Source organism: Cupressus sempervirens, chromosome 9 (genome assembly GCF_028749045.1).
Source record: "Cupressus sempervirens isolate cs-2001-9-10 chromosome 9, ASM2874904v1, whole genome shotgun sequence".
Classification (NCBI taxonomy): domain Eukaryota; kingdom Viridiplantae; phylum Streptophyta; class Pinopsida; order Cupressales; family Cupressaceae; genus Cupressus; species Cupressus sempervirens.
Window position 1 is genome coordinate 599,919,730 of NC_143126.1, and position 17,875 is coordinate 599,937,604.

At 34.9% G+C, this 17,875-nt stretch overlaps 1 pseudogene; it reads left to right on the forward strand.

Annotated features, from left to right (window-relative positions):
- Positions 1–14: 14 nt before the first annotated feature.
- LOC149540112 (beta-glucosidase 22-like) lies at positions 15–11,733 on the forward strand (annotated as a pseudogene).
- The last annotated feature ends 6,142 nt before the right edge of the window (positions 11,734–17,875 follow it).

Sequence of the window (17,875 nt, forward strand, 5' to 3'; positions counted from 1 at the left end):
AGACAGTGACTACGATGCCGTAATTCCACAATGGAGTCGAGAGATCAGATTCATAGTAGTCTGCAGCAGCTTGGCTTTGTGTGTCGATTGAAGGTGAAGGTAACAAGAAGGATTGAACGACACCTGCTTGCCTAAAGAGAACTACAAGATCGTTTCATTCCTTGGCCAGAAAACTCAGCAGTCATTCTGTATCATTTTGATCTTCAAGGAATTGAATCTATTCATAGTTGGATAGATTATAAATCGTGTCATACAGACCTTTGAAATCAAACTTGACCTTTGAAATCAAACTTGAGGCAAAAGCAATTGATAAAATGTGGGAAAACTCTTCATTTGCTCAGCACTTCAGACAAAGATGGAGTTTTTTTTTTTTTTTTTTTTTCTGGTGAGTGAATAGATGGTGGAGAAGCAGGGCACACCTGAAGCTAGGCTTCGGTGTTTTTCTGCTCATAGTCATTCATGAAAACAACCGTCTCTGTCATTTACTTGCTCTTTCCGCCATGGTGTCATACCCAGTTTCAATGCCCTCGAGATGGAATCTACCTGTAGAAGAAGTTGTTGGAGAGTTCTGGAAGCTGTTCATAATTTCTTTATTTTTTGAATTTAAAAAAAAATTAACCCCTGTGAAAATTGGTGTTGGCCAATAAGAAATTAGAAATAAACTTTCAGAAAAACATTTAAAAAATAAAGATTTTCTAAAATTAGACATAGAATAGTTTTGATTACGAAATTAATTAAAAGGGAGCAATGGGGAGTTCCCTGCCTTATAAATAAGGCAGGGACTAATAATATAATTGAAGCATTGTGGAAAATTTGTAAGTATTCAACCACATGCTACCTTATACTACTTTGATTTGCCCCAGAGCTTGGAAGATGCTTATGGAGGATGGCTGAGGCCAAGAATAGTGTAATGTCTTGAGCAATCTATAATTGATACTGAACTTGGTATTGTTTTGTAAATTGCAATCTACAATTCATTAAAATGTTTTCAGAAGTCAGTATCTTAGAAAGTGACTCTGGTTATTCAAGAAGCTATTCTTACACAATCAGATGCATGGCAATTTTTGATTTGGTGTTATTAAATAGAGAAGATTTTAGAGCCTTTGCAGAAGTGTGTTTCAGAGAATTTGGGGACAGAGTGAAGTACTGGACAACTTTCAACGAGCCAAAATGTATTTCCCACTTTAAGTTACGACATTGGTTGGTGGCCTCCCCAACGCTGTTCTTATCCATTTGGATCATTTGGCAACTGTAGTGCTGGAGATTCTACGGAGGAACCATACATTGTGGGTCACCATGTTTTGAAGTTGTATTTTTTTTCATACTAAAAATAGGTTAACACTTAAAAAAAGGTTAATAAATTCTGAAAAGGCTCAACTCTTCCTCCTTTGGTTGAGCCTAAATTAAGATATATATAGAAAATGCCTTGTAGGCTACTCAACCAGCATTAGTTTAGGACTTAAAATTGTTAGCCGCCCAGCACAACATAGTCGGCTGACTTTTGCTGTCCATCTCAACTATCCATCATAGATATCACAGCTAACTTTTATGCTACAGCATAGATAATATATAAATATGTTGATGATTTTTTTTCGTAAAAATTGAAGCCTGTGTTCAGTAGAGCATATTTTTGGGTTTCTCTTCTCTATTTCTTCTCTGTCTGATTTTTAACTTGATATCAGAACAAATTGATGAATTCAATTGAAATTTCCTACGAAGCAATTTACTTTTTAATTGGCCTCAAGCTTTTATAAATTTATTGTCTAGTAGCTTGGTAACTGTTGAGATAAGTGATGTTTGAGTCGTAGTTTAATCTGCTGTCCGATTTTGTTATATTTCAGATTGCATGAAATAAAGTGGACTTCGACGATGTTTAATGGACTTCGACGATGTTTAATCTGCTGTTACGAGCAGTAAACAAGAACTTCCTTCACCGTAGGCATTCCAAAAATTATGGAGAAGATTTTAGATGGAGTTTTATAGATAAGTGATTGTGATTTGAGTTTTAATTAAGCTGCAGAATAGAATGTGTAGCAGCCTTCAAGAATGTAATCAGATTTGGAGATCAATAAAGATATTGATGTGTTTGTGTGTATATCTGTGTAAATTATTGGTATTCTCTCCATGTTCTATCTTGTCCTATTTTTCCCTCCTGTTGTTTTAGTTTTTATAAGTTGGTATCAGAGCGGATGAAGATCTTGGGCTATGAAGATGTTCGTGTGGACTGCAATCTTTTGAAAAAGATTTGAGCATGTGTCATTTGGGAAATGTTGTTTACAAAAATTGAAGATGGAAGATTGAAGTTTTATAGAGATTAAAGATATAGAGATTAAAGATATATTTTCTGCAGTCCAAGAGCAGTGCCCACAGTAGAGGTAATCTATTTGTGTAAAGAAAATTTATTTTAATGGGTAAATTTGGAAAGAAAGTTAGAGAAGAAAAATTAAATTTGATTTGTGAGAAGGATTGTTTGAATGATGAAGTGATAAAATTGGAGAAGTTCAATTTAGAATTGGTGGAGAATTTCAAAAATATTGGAAAGGAGAGACATAAATATTTGTGCAAAATAGAATGTCTTGAGAAAGAATTAGAAAAATTTAGAACAGAAAATTACGAATTGAAAGAAAAGTTAATCATGTTTGATGAAGTTAAAAAGAAGAATGTTGATTTGGGTAAGAAAATAAAAGCTTTGGAAGAAGAAAAAGAAATTTTGAAATCAAAGCCAATAGTTTATGATGTTGCTTGTAGCGCAGAAGATTTGGTTTGTTCTCTTGTTTTGTCAGTTGAAGATGAAGGTAAGAAGCCATCTAAAGGTATGGATGAAATTTGTTTGGATGGTGACAACTGTTATTTTAAGAATAATATTGGCTTAAAGATTATGTAGAAAATGGGTTTTCAAGGAAGTGGATTAGGAAAGCATGAGCAGGGCATAAAGGAGCCCATCAAACCTATTTGGAGGTCGAAATTTGAAAGTCTTGGATTTGGTAAAAGAGAGAGATCTAATTTTTCTCGTGATAGATCTAAAGTTGATAGTACTGCAGGTTCGAACAAATCATGTTCGAGTAAGGAATGTATTTCATGTTCCCATTGTAGCAGAGATGGACATATAGAGGATAAATGTTGGGATCTTCAACCTTGTAGCATTTGTGGGTTGAAGAGTCATAGTGAAGAATCATGTTGGAATAGAGATTGTGATGGACAATCTAAAAAAATTGTATACAAATTGATTATGGATGGATCGATGGATCCTATTGGCAGAAGGTGACGAGGATGTTGAGAAGATTGTACAAACCTCCAAGTTTGCATGTCAAAAGGGACAATGGTGAATCAAGGTTTCAATGTTTGAGTGAAGTAGTTGATGACTACTTGTTTTGGTTGGCACATGGAAGTGAAGTGTCAGGAGTCTTCTCTATATTAGAGAAAGTAGAAGACTAAACCTTGTGATCTCTCATGAAAGAGAGAAATTAAGAAAGAGATAGTTGACTTCTACTAGAAGTTGTATGCACATGAGTCTATATGACTTTAGTGACAAAGAGTTGCACTATGAGGTGCATGATTCAAGTTAAGTTCTATTAAAAATTTGTGAGACTCAACATCAAGGGGAAGTGTTGAGATAAGTGATGTTTGAGTCGTAGTTCCACCGTCCTCATTGGAGTTTTTCAACTCCAACTCCATTGACTCCACCACTTTAGTAAACTCCGATTTTATCATATTTCAGATTGCATGAAATAAAGTAGACTTCGACGATGTTTAATCTACTGTAATCTACTGTTACAAGCAGTAAACAAGAACTTCCTTCACCGTAGGCATTCCAAAAATTATGGAGAATATTTTAGATGGAGTTTTATAAATAAGTGACTGTGATTTGAGTTTTAATTAAGCTGCAGAATAGAATGTGTAGCAACCTTCAAGAATGTAATCGAATTTGGAGATCAATAAAGTTATTGATGTGTTCATGTGTATATCTGTGTAAATCATTGGTATCCTCTCTATGTTCTATCTTGTTCTATTTTTTCCCCTACTATTTTAGTTTTTACAGTAACTTTGTTATTCATGTAGGCTATGTTGGAATATTTAATGCAGTTGTTGTTTGCCCCTGGAGCCAAACACCCACCTACCAACCCTGAACGTTCAAAAAATTTATTACGGGTAGGTGAAATTTTGAAATTGAAAATGAGGGGGAAAATATTTTGCCAAAGACGAAAAGGAATGTTTTGTCATTCATATTTAAGATTTAGAGATCCAAAGAGACAAAGAGAGTTCAACAGAGCAGAGAAGTTGCAGAGTAGAACAAAGTGGAAAGGAAGTGATCAGCAGATCTGGTTATTGCAGAGACAGAGGAAGCTTATTCCGTGACTGTAGTTGTACGTGCTTTCTGTGTCATCCTGTAAGTTCATAGTTTGTTGTTTTGATTCAACCTATTGAAGCAGTGATTGCTCCAGGCATTGTAGTATGCAACCATTAGAGCTGTAAGTTTGAAGTTTTTCCAGTTTGAATTTTTAGGGTTTTCTAGTTGAAGCCGAATGCTCCCAAATTTTGTAATGAAATTAATCCAAGTTGAATAAAAAACAAGTAGGCATACTTGAATCCATTTGTCTCCTTCTATTAATTGCATTTGAAAAGTTTTATTTGGAAGCTTCAAGTTCTAGATTTCTGATTTTAATGTTGAAAGTTGTTCACGTTATAAATCATCACTCAGTGAAGTCTTGTTAAAAGATCTTATCTTTGCTATCTCTAGCGAGTTCACTCGATATCTTAATCTATTGAGCTCCACCCTCCTATGGCTACCAAGTTCACTCAGCATCCACACTACTGAGCTCACTCGGTATCCAGTGTCTACCAAGTTCTTCATTTACTGAGTTGATTCTTCATCTAACGAGTTGTCTTCTCTTCACTTATCGAGCTCACTCAATAAACACTCCTGCCACTTGGTTTCTTTGGTTACCGAGCAAAAAACTGTCACTCAGTAATAGTTTTTGCCGAGTAAAATTTTAGGTACCTGGTAAAATTGATTTTAAAGTTGTGATTTATTTCTCACATGGTATCAGAGCTTTGAGGCCCCACATCCACAGTGAGTTAGGGCAATTTTTTTTCTAGGATATTTATCATGGTAGGAGATGCAAGAAAGATATGGTAGCAACCACCATCATTAATGGACAAAATTATGATACATGGGCAAAGAAAATGAAAACCATTATGGTTGCAAATGATTTGTGAGATTTTGTGGTTAATGGATTCAATGATGTGACAGACCCAGTTCAGTATGCTGCCCTCACAAATGCACAAAAGACTCATTTGAAAGAGTTAAGGAGAAAGGATGCTAAGGCATTAAGTCTTATTGAAGCAGTAATGATAGAAACTATTTTTTCCAAGATTGTAGCAGAAAATTATGCAAAGGAAGCATGGGATATCCTTGAGACAAACTTCAAGGGGAATGATAAAGTCTGCACAGTAAAGCTATAGAATATAAGGAGGGAGTTTGAGAACCTTCAGATGAAGAAAAATGAATCAATTGCAGATTTCAGTTCAAGGACCTCAAATGTGATTAACCAACTGAAATCAAATGGAGAAGACTATTAAGAGCAGAGGATAGTGGAAAAGATATTGAGGAGTTTACCTCATAAATATGACAATTTGGTCATGACCATAGAAGAGGCAAAAGACCTCACTATTTTGACAATGGATGAGTTGATGGGTACACTTCAAACCCATGAGCATAGGACCAATAGATCCACATCTTCTTCTTCTCAAGAGCAAGCATTCAAGGCTCACTCAAATCCAAGAGGAAAGGGGAGAGGAAGAAATGGCTCAGGTAGAAACTCCAGAGGCAAAGGCCGAGGAAATGGAGGACAAAGAAATGCTGTAACAGAAAGCTCAGGAAGAGCAGATGGAGCAAGTAGCTCACAAAATACTTCAAGAGGAGGTAAGAAAAAATACAACTCAAATAAGAGTAATGTAGAATGCTACTACTATCATAAATATGGGCATTATGCAAATGAATGCTGGAAGAAGAAAAATGATCAGTCAGGACAAGCAAATGTGGTTGATGTGAACATGAGAAGTGGAAACAATGCCACTGCATTCATCATGTGTAACATTGGTGAAGAAGGAAGCCCTGAGGTTTGGTACCTTGACAGTGGATGTAGCAACCACATGAGTGGTAATGAAACTTTGTTTTCATTCATTGACAAGAGTTTCAAATCAGAGATTAAATTGGGTAATAATGGAACCCTACCAGTTGTGGGCAAAGGATCTATTATGGTCTGCACCAAGAAAGGTGAGAAGAAGGAAATACGAAATGTATATTTTGCCCTTGGTATGAAGTAGAATTTGATGAGCATTGGTCAGCTCATTCAAAATGGATACAAAGTGCTGATGGAGAATGACAAGTGTGTCATTCAAGAAAAGGATGTGAGCAAGAACCTACTTGCAGTAGTTCAAATGACAAAGAACAAAATGTTTCCCTTGAGGATAGAGACATGTTTCTCATCTCAAGTTGGTGCTGCACCTCACACACAATCAACTCTAAGGAGTGTGATTGAAGACCCCTCACAACTATGGCACCTTAGGTATGGTCATCTTGGCTATGCTAGTTTAAATTTATTGTCAAATAAAAGAATGGTAGAAGGTTTTCCATGTATAGGAAATTCATGTGACAAGTGTGAGGCTTGTATTTTGGGTAGGCAACATAGGCTTCCCTTTAATTCTAATTTTTTTAGGAGGGCTAGATATCCATTAGAGTTAGTGCATACTGACCTAGTCAGTCCTATGCAAGTTACTTCCATTGGGGGGAGTACTTATTTCATGATATTTATTGATGATTTCAGTCATAGGACATGGGTGTATTTCTTAAAGAATAAATCTAAAGCATTTGAAAAATTTGTAAAATTTAAAGCCTAGGCTGAAAGAGAATGTGAACATTATATCAAGGTCCTAAGATCAGATAGAGGAGGGGAGTATACCTCCAATTCTTTTGTAAATTTTTGCAAGAAACATGGCATAGTGAAAGAGCTCACAGCCAGCTATACACCACAACAGAATGGAGTGGCTGAAAGAAAGAATAGGACCATTGTTGAAATGGCAAGGAGCATGATGAAAGAGAAAGGTCTCTCAACTGAATTTTGGGGAGAGGCTATGGCAACAATAGTTTACCTAATTATAGGTTTCCTACAAAGGCAGTCTGTGATAGAATTCCAATGGAAGCATAGTCACGAGGAAGATGGACAGTTGAACACCTAAGGGTGTTTGGATATGTTGCATATGCACATGTGCCTAAAAAGAAAAGGTAAAAATTGGATGATAAAGGAGTGAAGTGCATCTTCATAGGGTATAGCTCAGAATCAAAGGCATACAGATTATATGACCCATTGAATAACAAGATGATTCTTTCAAGAGATGTGGAATTTCTTAAAAATTAGTCTTGGTATGGTTCAATTGATGAGTGACTGAGCACATCAAGTAAAGTGCCAATTATGAGTGAAGAGGATGCTGATTAACAACAAGGAGTAGATAGAAGAAAAGACAATAAGCTCAGTCATTACCGAGCTCCTCTAGGCATGACCGAGTGTCAATGCCAAGCAACTACAATGAAGATTCTGATCCCACACTCTCCTCCCCATTACCAAGAAAGACCAAGAATCTTAGGGAGATATACCAAGATGAAAGGTATGAAGATTATGATGAGAGTGTTAATTTTGCATTATTTTCTCATAGTGATCCAATATATTTTGAAGAAGCTATTAAGGAGAAGAAATGGTGTAAGGTCATGGATGAGGAGATAGATGCTATAGAAATGAATGAGACATGGGAGCTAACTGATTTGCCTTCCAAGAAGCAAGTGATTGGAGTGAAATGGGTCTACAAGACCAAGTGTAATGCTGAAGGCAAGATTGATAGGCATAAGGCAAGGTTGGTAGTCATTGGCTACAAACAATAGTATGGAATGAGACCTATGCCCCTATTGCAAGAATGGAAACTGTGCATGCTTTCATAGCAATTGTAGCTTAGCACAAGTGGAAGGTATTTCAAATGGATGTGAAGTATGCCTTCCTAAATGGTGTATTGAAGGAAGAAGTATATGTGGAGCAGCCACCTAGTTATGAAGTTGCAGGTGAAGAAAATAAAGTATATAGATTGAAGAGAGCTCTTTATGGGCTCAAGCAAGCTCCAAGGGCATGGTACAGTAGGATTGACTCATATTTGATGAGCAATGGCTTTAGCAAAAGCAATGGTGAGCCCACTCTTTACATCAAGGCAGCAGATGGTAATGTATTGATTGTTTTCTTGTATGTAGATGACTTAATTTTTACTGGAAATGACAAGGCTCTAATTGGTAAGTTCAAAGAGGCCATGAAAAGTGAATTTAAAATGATAGACCTAGGTCTCTTGAAGTACTTTGTAGGCATAGAAGTAAAACGAATGCATGATGGCATCTTCATCTCTCAAGAAAAATATGCAAGGTAGATCTTGGAGAGATTTAAAATGCAAAATAGTAAGCCAACCCCCACACCAATAGCAATAGGTCTAAAGTTGAGCAAGGAAGACTCTAGCAAGAGAGTGGATCCAACACTATACAAGAGTATGGTTGGAAGTTTAATGTACTTGACTGCAACTCGGCCAGACCTAATGCATGCAGTAAGTTTGATTTCCAAATTTATGGAAACACCAAAGGATTTCCATTGGCAAGTGAAAAAGAGGATCCTAAGGTATGTGAAAGGTACCAAGGGATTTGGAATATTGTATACTGCAGCAAATGAATTCAAGTTGGTGGGTTATACTGATAGTGATTGGGTTGGAAGTATAGATGATAGGAAAAGAACTTTTAGATACATTTTTCATATGGGATCGGGTGCAATTTCATGAGCATCCAAGAAGAAACCTATTGTTGCTCAATCTATAGCAGAGGCTGAATAAATAGCAGCAAATGCAGTAGCATGTCAAGCTATTTGGTTAAAAAGGATCTTGATAGATTTGAATGAAAGACAAGGGGATGTAACCACAATTTATTATGACAACATCTCATCAATTGCATTGTCCAAGAATCCAATCTTCCATGGGAGAAGTAAACATATTGAGATCAGATATCACTTCATCAGAGAGTTGTTGGAGAATGGGGATATCAGGATAGAATTTTGCAAGTCTGAGCAGCAGCTAGCAGACATATTTACAAAGCCATTAGGTATTGGAAGTTTTGTACACCTAAGAGAGAGTCTTGGTGTAGTTAATTTGGATCAGCAGTGATCCTTGTTTTTTTGGCTCGGGACAAAGGGGGAGTGTTGGAATATTTAATGCAGTTGTTGTTTGCCCCTGGAGCCAAATGACCACCTACCAACCCTGAACGTTCAAAAAATTTATTACAGGCATGTGAGATTTTGAAATAAAAAATGAGGGGGAAAATATTTTTCCAAAGACAAAAAGGAATGTTTTGTCATTCATATTTAAGATTTAGAGATCCAGAGAGACAGAGAGAATTTAGTAGAGCAGAGAAGTTGCAGAGTAGAACAAAGTGGAAAGGAAGTGAACAACAGATCTGGTTATTGTAGAGACAGAGGAAGCTTATTCTATGACTGTAGTTGCATGTATTTTTTTTGTCATCTTGTAAGTTCATAGTTTGTTGTTTTGATTTGACCTATTGAAGCAGTGATTGCTCCAAGCATTGTAGTATGTAGCCATTAGAGCTGTAAGTTTGAAGTTTTTCCAGTTTGAAGTTTTAGGGTTATTTTAGAGTTTTTTGGTTGCAGCCGAATGCTTTCAAATTTTGTAATGAAATTAATCCAAGTTGAATAGAAAGCAAGTAGGCATTCTTGAATCCATTTGTCTCCTTCTATTCATTGCATTTGAAAAGTTTTATTTGGAAGCTTCAAGTTTTGGATTTCTGGTTTTAATGGTGAAAGTTGTTCACGTTATAAATCATCACTCGGTGAAGTCTTGTTAAAAGATCTTATTTTTTCTATCTCTGCCAAGTTCACTTAGTATCTTAATCTATCGAGCTACACCCTCTTGTGGCTACCAAGTTCACTCGGCATCCACACTACCAAGTTCACTCGGTATCCAGTGTCTACCAATTTTTTCATTTATCGAGTTGATTCTTCATCTACCGAGTTGTTTTCTCTTCACTTACCAAGCTCACTCAGAAAACACTTCTGCCACTTGGTTTCTTTGGTTACCGAGTAAAAAATTGTCACTTGGTAATAGTTTGTGCCGAGTAAAATTTTAGGGTGGTAAAATTGATTTTAAAGTTGTGATTTATTTCTCACAGGATAACCAAAAGGGTTTTATTGGCTTGGCAATTGTGGAAATGTGGTATGTACCATTGACAAACTCATCCAAGGACATAGCTGCAACTCAAAGGACATTTGATTTTCAAAATGGTTGGTAAGTCTTGACTAATTTCAAATGAGGAAAAAACTCTGAAACCTTACATCTATAACAAATTTTTTATGACCTTTTTCTTTGTTCTTCTCTAAAAGGTTCATAGATCCCCTTTTCTTTGGGGACTATCCGTCTAGCATGAAGAAGATTGTTGGCTCTAGGCTGCCCACTTTCACTAAACAACAATCTAAAAAGCTAAGGGGATCTTTTGATTTCATTTGGTTGAATCATTATGGCACTTACTATATTTAGAATTTACCTGGTCAAAGGGAATGAGATTATCTAAGAGATTTAGGTGCAAATAAAACAGGTAGATAATCGAGTTTTGAAACATATTACATAGTTTGTAACAAATGTAAGCTATTTTATATACTGATGTGTATACATTGGCGTGTGTAAAGTAATGTGAGGCGATGTCCCTATTGGTAAGGTAAGACCATATTTTGTTACTTAGATGTCTCTAGTTAGTCAAAATCATTTATGGTACATAAAATTTGTAATTGACCTTAAAGACCTTATTGTCAAATTGCAGCTAGCACCAACTGAACTTCCAATTGTTCCATGGGGATTGGAAGCATTATTGGAATATTTACAACAATGCTATCACAATCCACCTATATTTATCTATGAAAATGGTACTCGACTTTACTTGGCTCAACAATTTAATTGTACGTCATTGGCTATTTGTGTAGTACCCATTTCTGTATACTTATGAAATTTTAAGACTTTCTTATACTTAAAAGATTTCATTCTCTTCTCTTTCTACACTTAAAATTATCTTGCATCAATCACCCCTCTATTATTTTTCTCCCAAAGTCATTTGTTTCAATTTCTCGTACTCTATTATTATCTAATGTGCAATATTGTGCTTTAGTATAGTTTCATTTGATTTTGTTCCACTCTGAAATGTCTTCTGAATTGTTGTATAGGGTATGACACCATAAACAACCAATCTCTTTCACTCTCTGAGGCATTAAATGATATAGCAAGGATGGAATATCTACATGACTATCTTGAGAGTTTTCTTGCCGCCATCAGGTTAGCTGAATAAACACCATAACTTTTATGTTCATTCTTGAATGCTTCAAAATTATAGTGAGAGTGACAATGTGGGTGCAAGAATGGTCCAACACTCTTGGGTACTTTTTCTGGACATTGCTATATAGTTTTGAGTTTTTATATGGTTATGAGATTTGTTATGGCCTTTTTGATGTGGATTTCACAGACAAAAAATTAAAGAGATACCCAAATCTTTTTGCTCACTCATATATAAAATTTTTGAAAGGGAAGAAACAAATTAAAAGTCTAGGGCAGAAAAGAGGTGGACAAACTATTGTTGACAAAATGATTGTATCCTCTTAAATTCCCATTCACTATTTAGTTTCATCATGCTTCCTCCTAATTTCACCATCCTTCAAGTTTCATCATTCTTTCTCCTAATTGGATAATTGTTGAAGGGAAGCCTATGGACAAGAAATGAGGTCTAGGATTTTAATGTTTGCACTCCTTTTAACACATTTACCGTGACATCTATAGATGGATATACAAATATGTGAATTCTTTATATCATTGGAAAGGTCTTTCCGATATCTTTTTAGTGATGCTAGTTATTTTTCTAAATTTTGTTCCAGGCACATTTTATTTTATTTTTTGTATTTTTGCATTCTAGTGGATATCTTGGTTATTTTGGTTTTGAAGATCCATTTTTTTGCTTCAAATGATTCATTGTGGTTTGTACTATCTTTGCATCAGCCTTATCTCTCTTTTGTTCTATGCAGACATCTATCATATGCATTTTTGCAAACACACTAAGATAAAGTGTCATATTGGATATGTATTTTTATTCTAGTTGTTTTGCCTTTTGATTTGAGATGTGTCATCTAAGGAAACTCATGTGAATTATTGTATTTTTGGGATTCACATATCTTGTTCCTTATTGTGCATGAACTACTCTGATTAAAGTGCCATGGGGGGTTGATATTTTACCTTTGTTTGTCAACTTCCTTTGTCCAGTGAGTTTCATTTTTGTGACATTAGTCTCATGATGTGTCTAAGATTGATCACATTAGTACACACATAAATATTCTTTTGTGCATCTTGATCATAGTTCCTTGACCTGTAGTTCTTTTGGCCCACTTTTTTAGCTGCCTATCACCTCACCCTTGTCTGTATTAGGGAGAGTTCTTATGTTGAATGTTCTTATGCTTCCTTGGTTTAGTAGAGTGAGCTATGTATTCAATATTATTTCCTATGTACTAGGTGGATCTATAGTGTTTGGGTACCTACATTAGCTATTTGGCGAGGTAGATGAGTTGCATTTGTCATTATGAAAACATATATTTTGTAAAGAGAGCATAATGTGAATTTGAAGGCACAATAGTTATACTCAAAAAATTATTTATGTATCAGTTAGTTTATCTAGCAGAGAAAATATAATTTTGATACATGCAGTTGATAGAGGCATTATTGGAATGTGTGTACTTAAGTACATGAAGATCAAAGTGTTATGCTTGTGTATGTGTGAGCACAAGTTAGTACGATTAGTACAGAAGATGTACAGACGAAGATATAATAGTTTTACCAGTCGTAATAGAGATCAAACATAACAAAGCATGACAGGACATGAATAATTATGGGTTAAGAATTTTTTTTTACAAAATAATTACTTGACTAATTAGGGATGACATCTTAGATGTTAACCCTAAGTTAGCAAGAATTAATTTTGTATTTTTTCAAGTGTGTGAAAGTTTGAAGGCCAACTTGATAGTAATTTATAAATTGTAAAGGTATAAAAGTAGAATGTAGAGTGCAAGTTATGTGTGCTTCTAAGGAAGACTATGTGAACTATATGTGATGAAAATTTTGATGTATGATCAAAGGAATGTGAATTTTGTAATGAGAAGCTAGAGCTATATTAGATATTGAAGATATTAGCAATGTCAAGGAAAGAGGTTTTTGTATCTATATTTTTTCTATCAAGGAAGTACATTGTATATTGCATGTTTCGATATTGGGCTCTTCTTGCATGCATTTTGTATTTGTACATAACAAATCCTAACAAGATTGAGGCTTCTAACAAGGCCTAAGTCCTCTAACAAGGACCAAGATAATATATGCATGTAATAGACCCTTAATAGGGTCAATATCTTTAACCAGATACTTTTGATTAGTGGATCATTTTGTGGGTACTATCCCGACAGAGGTTTTTCCTTAGCCAAGGTTTACCTAGTTAAAAAATATGGTGTTATGAGTTCTCTTATTATATGGTTATTTTCACTATTCAACATAATCAATTTGCTTTCATATACAGGTAAGTGCATCAAGTTGTGGTGCCAAAAGGGGGTATAAGTGGCCACTTTTTTTTTTGAAATCAATAATTTCTAAACTTCAACAAGAATTTGAAGATAGTTACGCTCAAAATTTTAAAATATGACAAAAACAAAAGTAGTAGTCCTTTGAATCTAGTTTCTAAACTAATTTTTTTTTTTTCAAATTGGTTTAGTTTTAGGTCCTTAAAAAAGGGGGCCATAGAAAGTGGTACTATTTTTTCTTAGAAAAAACATAACATAGTGCAAAGTGTGGCTCCCCTATTTTTTTTTTTTTTTCTGAAATTCTTTAATCACTATGGTCAAAAGTTACCTAACACCGTATAGTTTATTTCAGATTTTTTAGATAATTTTATAATGAATTTTGTAATTGGACACATTCCAAAAATGTGAAATATATGTGTGCTCCCCCTAGAAATGATTAAAAACTAATCTAAAATCAAATTTTTTTATAGAGTGAATAGCATGAAGTCTAGTTCCTAAAAAACCAAGTTGTTGCAAAATTCGATGAATGAGCTAAAATCTACATGCTAATTAGTACATGTTGGTTTTTGAGAGAAGATGGACATACATTCAAAATAAATTATAGTTGAAAGGCTTGAAATAGTATGAATTTGAAAAAATTACATGGTTATATAACTAACACAAAGATCTACAATATCGTGTAACTTGATTTTATCGATGCTCAACCACGAGGAAACTTGAAGGAGAGCACACAAGAAAAATTAATTATTTTTTGTATGCTTTTTGCAGAACACCTCTTAGACTAGTTTAGAGACTCCAAAACATTGGGTTGGATCCCCAAGGTAAATCCAAGCCTTAAGCTTGGTAGAATCCAGTGTTTTAAATAAGCCTGCACACTATTTAAAACATTTTTTAATTCAAGGATTACATAGTGTGTATAGATGGATAGGGAGAGAGGGAAGGAGAGAGGGAGAGGGGGTTGAGAGTGAGAGAGAGAATAGAGGATGGGGAGAGAGTAAGAGATGGGAGAGGGTGGGATAGGGTGTGTGAGAGAGAGTTAGAGGGAGAGTAAGGGATGCGAGAGAGAGAGAGAGAGAGAGAGAGAGAGAGAGAGAGAGAGAGAGAGAGAGAGAGAAGGAAGGATGGGAGAGGGTGGGAGAGATAGAGAGAGAGGGTAGGAGGGAGAGAGAGAGAGATGTGTGTGTGTGTGAGAAATTTCTAATAAAATAGAGGAGTGGGAGAGAGATTTAGCTAGCAAGATATGGAGATGGAAGATCAAGATAAATACATGAACACACATATGTGTGTGAGAAATATATAATAAAAGAGATGAGTCAGGGAGAGATTTAGCTAGAGAAATATGGAGATGAAGATCAAGATAGATACATGAAAATAGAGAGAGAGAGAGAGAGCATAGGGGATGGGAGAGGGTGGGAGAGAGAGTAGGGATGGGAGAGAGGGAGAGGGAGAGGGAGAGGGAGAGGGATAGAGAGAGAGTAGGGGATGGAAGAGAGTGGGAGGGGGAGAGAGAGACAATAGGGGATGGGAGAGGGTGAGATAGGGGAGAGAGAGGGAGAGAGAGAGGGAGAGAGTAGGGGATGGGGGAGAGAGAGAGAGAGAGAGAGAGAGAGAGAGAGAGAGAGAGAGAGAGAGAGAGAGAGAGAGAGAGATTTTTCAAATAGTGCATACACACTTTATAGTGTGTATGCAATATATGAAAACACCAAAAATGGTTACAAGGAAATTTTGGGTTCCTAGTGACCCATATTCTCTTTTTGTCTGTTGTATGTTTTGTTGTTCTGACAGAAAACATAGGTTTCATGGTATTGGAATCTAGTAAACACCAAAAATTATTCAATCATCGGATACACTATTTGAAGGGTTTTTTAACATCCTTTGTATAGAAAAGGTTAGTGCATTCCTTTTTAAATATTCTTTGTTACTATAGAGATAAATTTCATTATAATTTGACAAGTTGTTTAATATATAGTGAATTCATTGAAATTTGTATGTTTGAATGATTTTTTATTTACAAATTGTAAGTAATTTAGATGTTTGAATAATATGACATAGAGAAATCATCACCATGCCCAGGAAAAACCAAAAACTCAAACAACGGAAGAAAGGGAGAGAGATTTGGCAATTGAAAAAGATAAAATAAAACTACTACATGAACAAAGAAAATTGCAATGCAATAATGAAGAATTGTCTTTCGAAGAGGAACATGAATCACCAATACAAAGAAACAAAGATGAAGAATTGGAAAGATAGAGAACAAATGCGGCTCTTATGCTCAAGAAGATAATAAAATTGTGAAGCTACACCATCTTCCAATGTTGGATTCATATCATTGTCTCATGTTGAAGAGAAGCTAATTTCTACATCTGACGATGTATACATTCCATCATGACATGTTGAAGGCACAACATCAACATATAAAGTAGGTGACATTCCATCTTTTGTATCTTATTGCCAAGGCACATCATCTTCAGTTCAAGGTATGCAAATCACCCAACCTTATGTTGATGTTTAAAATATTGAGGGAATGGAAGAGATTATAACACCTTCTAGAATTCATTTTAGAAGACCAAAATATTTGATTGATATTGATACTAACATTTTGAAATCAATGCTTGACAAGATTAGCAAGCGTACTCGTCAAAGAAAAGTTAATCATATGTGGAGATTATACTTTGAAAAATTAAATATGACAGGTCAATGGAAATTATTTTTTTAATTGATGAGAAATTTTAAATTTAGGGCCATCATGAAGGTTCTTGGGCTAAGAATGATGGATGATTCAAATGAAAAAAGCATTGTAAAGAATACAATGAGTGCACATGAAAAAGTGGGTTCTAAATCACACACCAAAGATAGTAATATCACAAGATGTGTACTTACATCAACAATGGTAAGTATCCAAATGAAGAAAGCTTGACGCACGAGAAAGACAAGAAAAACATTAAAAATTGATTCTTTCTCTTCCTCTCGAGGGTTTTCATTTTCATCTTTTGAAGAGTCTTCATTTTGATCTTGTCAAGGGTTTTCATTTTGATCTCGTGGAGGATTTTGTTGATCAGGCTAGGGATTTGGTGGTTGATTATTCAAATTTATTAATAAGAAACCAATTGCATTTTTAAAAAACAAACAAAATTGAAGAAAAACTTAAAAAAAAAATGCAAAAGCAATGTTAAAACAAACAAAACAATGCAAAAACAAGGTTAGAAAAGATACTTGATGAACTTGATCTTGATCTCCGACGAGGAGGAGGAGAGTGAGAAAATATTTCACTTTCTACAAAATGTGTGCACATTGTTGGGGGTGGAGAACGAAAACAGCAAAAGAAAAACCAAAAAATGGAATGCGGGTTGCAGTTCATAAATAATTTTTTCAATAGCGTGCACACGCTATTGAAAATTTTCAAAATAAATATGCATGTCATATTTTTGGCACCACAACTTGGTGCATTCGTCCATACAAGTTATAATGGAATTAATATTATCCAGTTGCGGGCTAAAGTTTTTAGAGTACCGATTCACCCTTCCCCTCTCAAAATTCTCTATTTCTAATAATTGGTCTTAGAGTGTAGTTACTCAAAAGAGGCTTAACAACTTAAGTAAGATCCCTATGGATATGAAACAGTTATAGAAGAACCTAGAAGAAGCTCTTGATTAGATTGACATTCTCACTAAATAAAGAGATAACATCAATGAAATATATGAAGATGCAAAAGACTACATTGGTAAGCTAAAAGACAAGATTGATCATCTCAAATCTAGAAAGTAGTCTAAAGATCAAATTAAGGATAGTAATGAAGTTTCAAGATTGACGAAAGAAAATGAGATCCTAAAACATGAATTGAGGATCATTGAACTAAAGTTGAGTTTAAAGAAAGATGGTAGCAAAATTGAGTCATATCTAAAATATAAGAATGTAGATCTAAGATCCCTTCTTACAAAAGTAACATATGAACTTGAATTCACCAAGTTAGAGTATGCAAAACTTGAGAAGTACAACACTATTGTGAAAGGAGAGTTAACCTAGAGTAAGGAACAATTAAATAAAGAAAAGTTATATTCCAATAGTAAAAAAAATTGATGAGAAATTATATTTTCAGAGACCTTCCTGTGATAAGACTGGTCTATTTTATTGGAGAAAATTCAACTAAAAAATTTGAAACTAGAAAGGAACCTAATTTAAAAATCCATCAACCT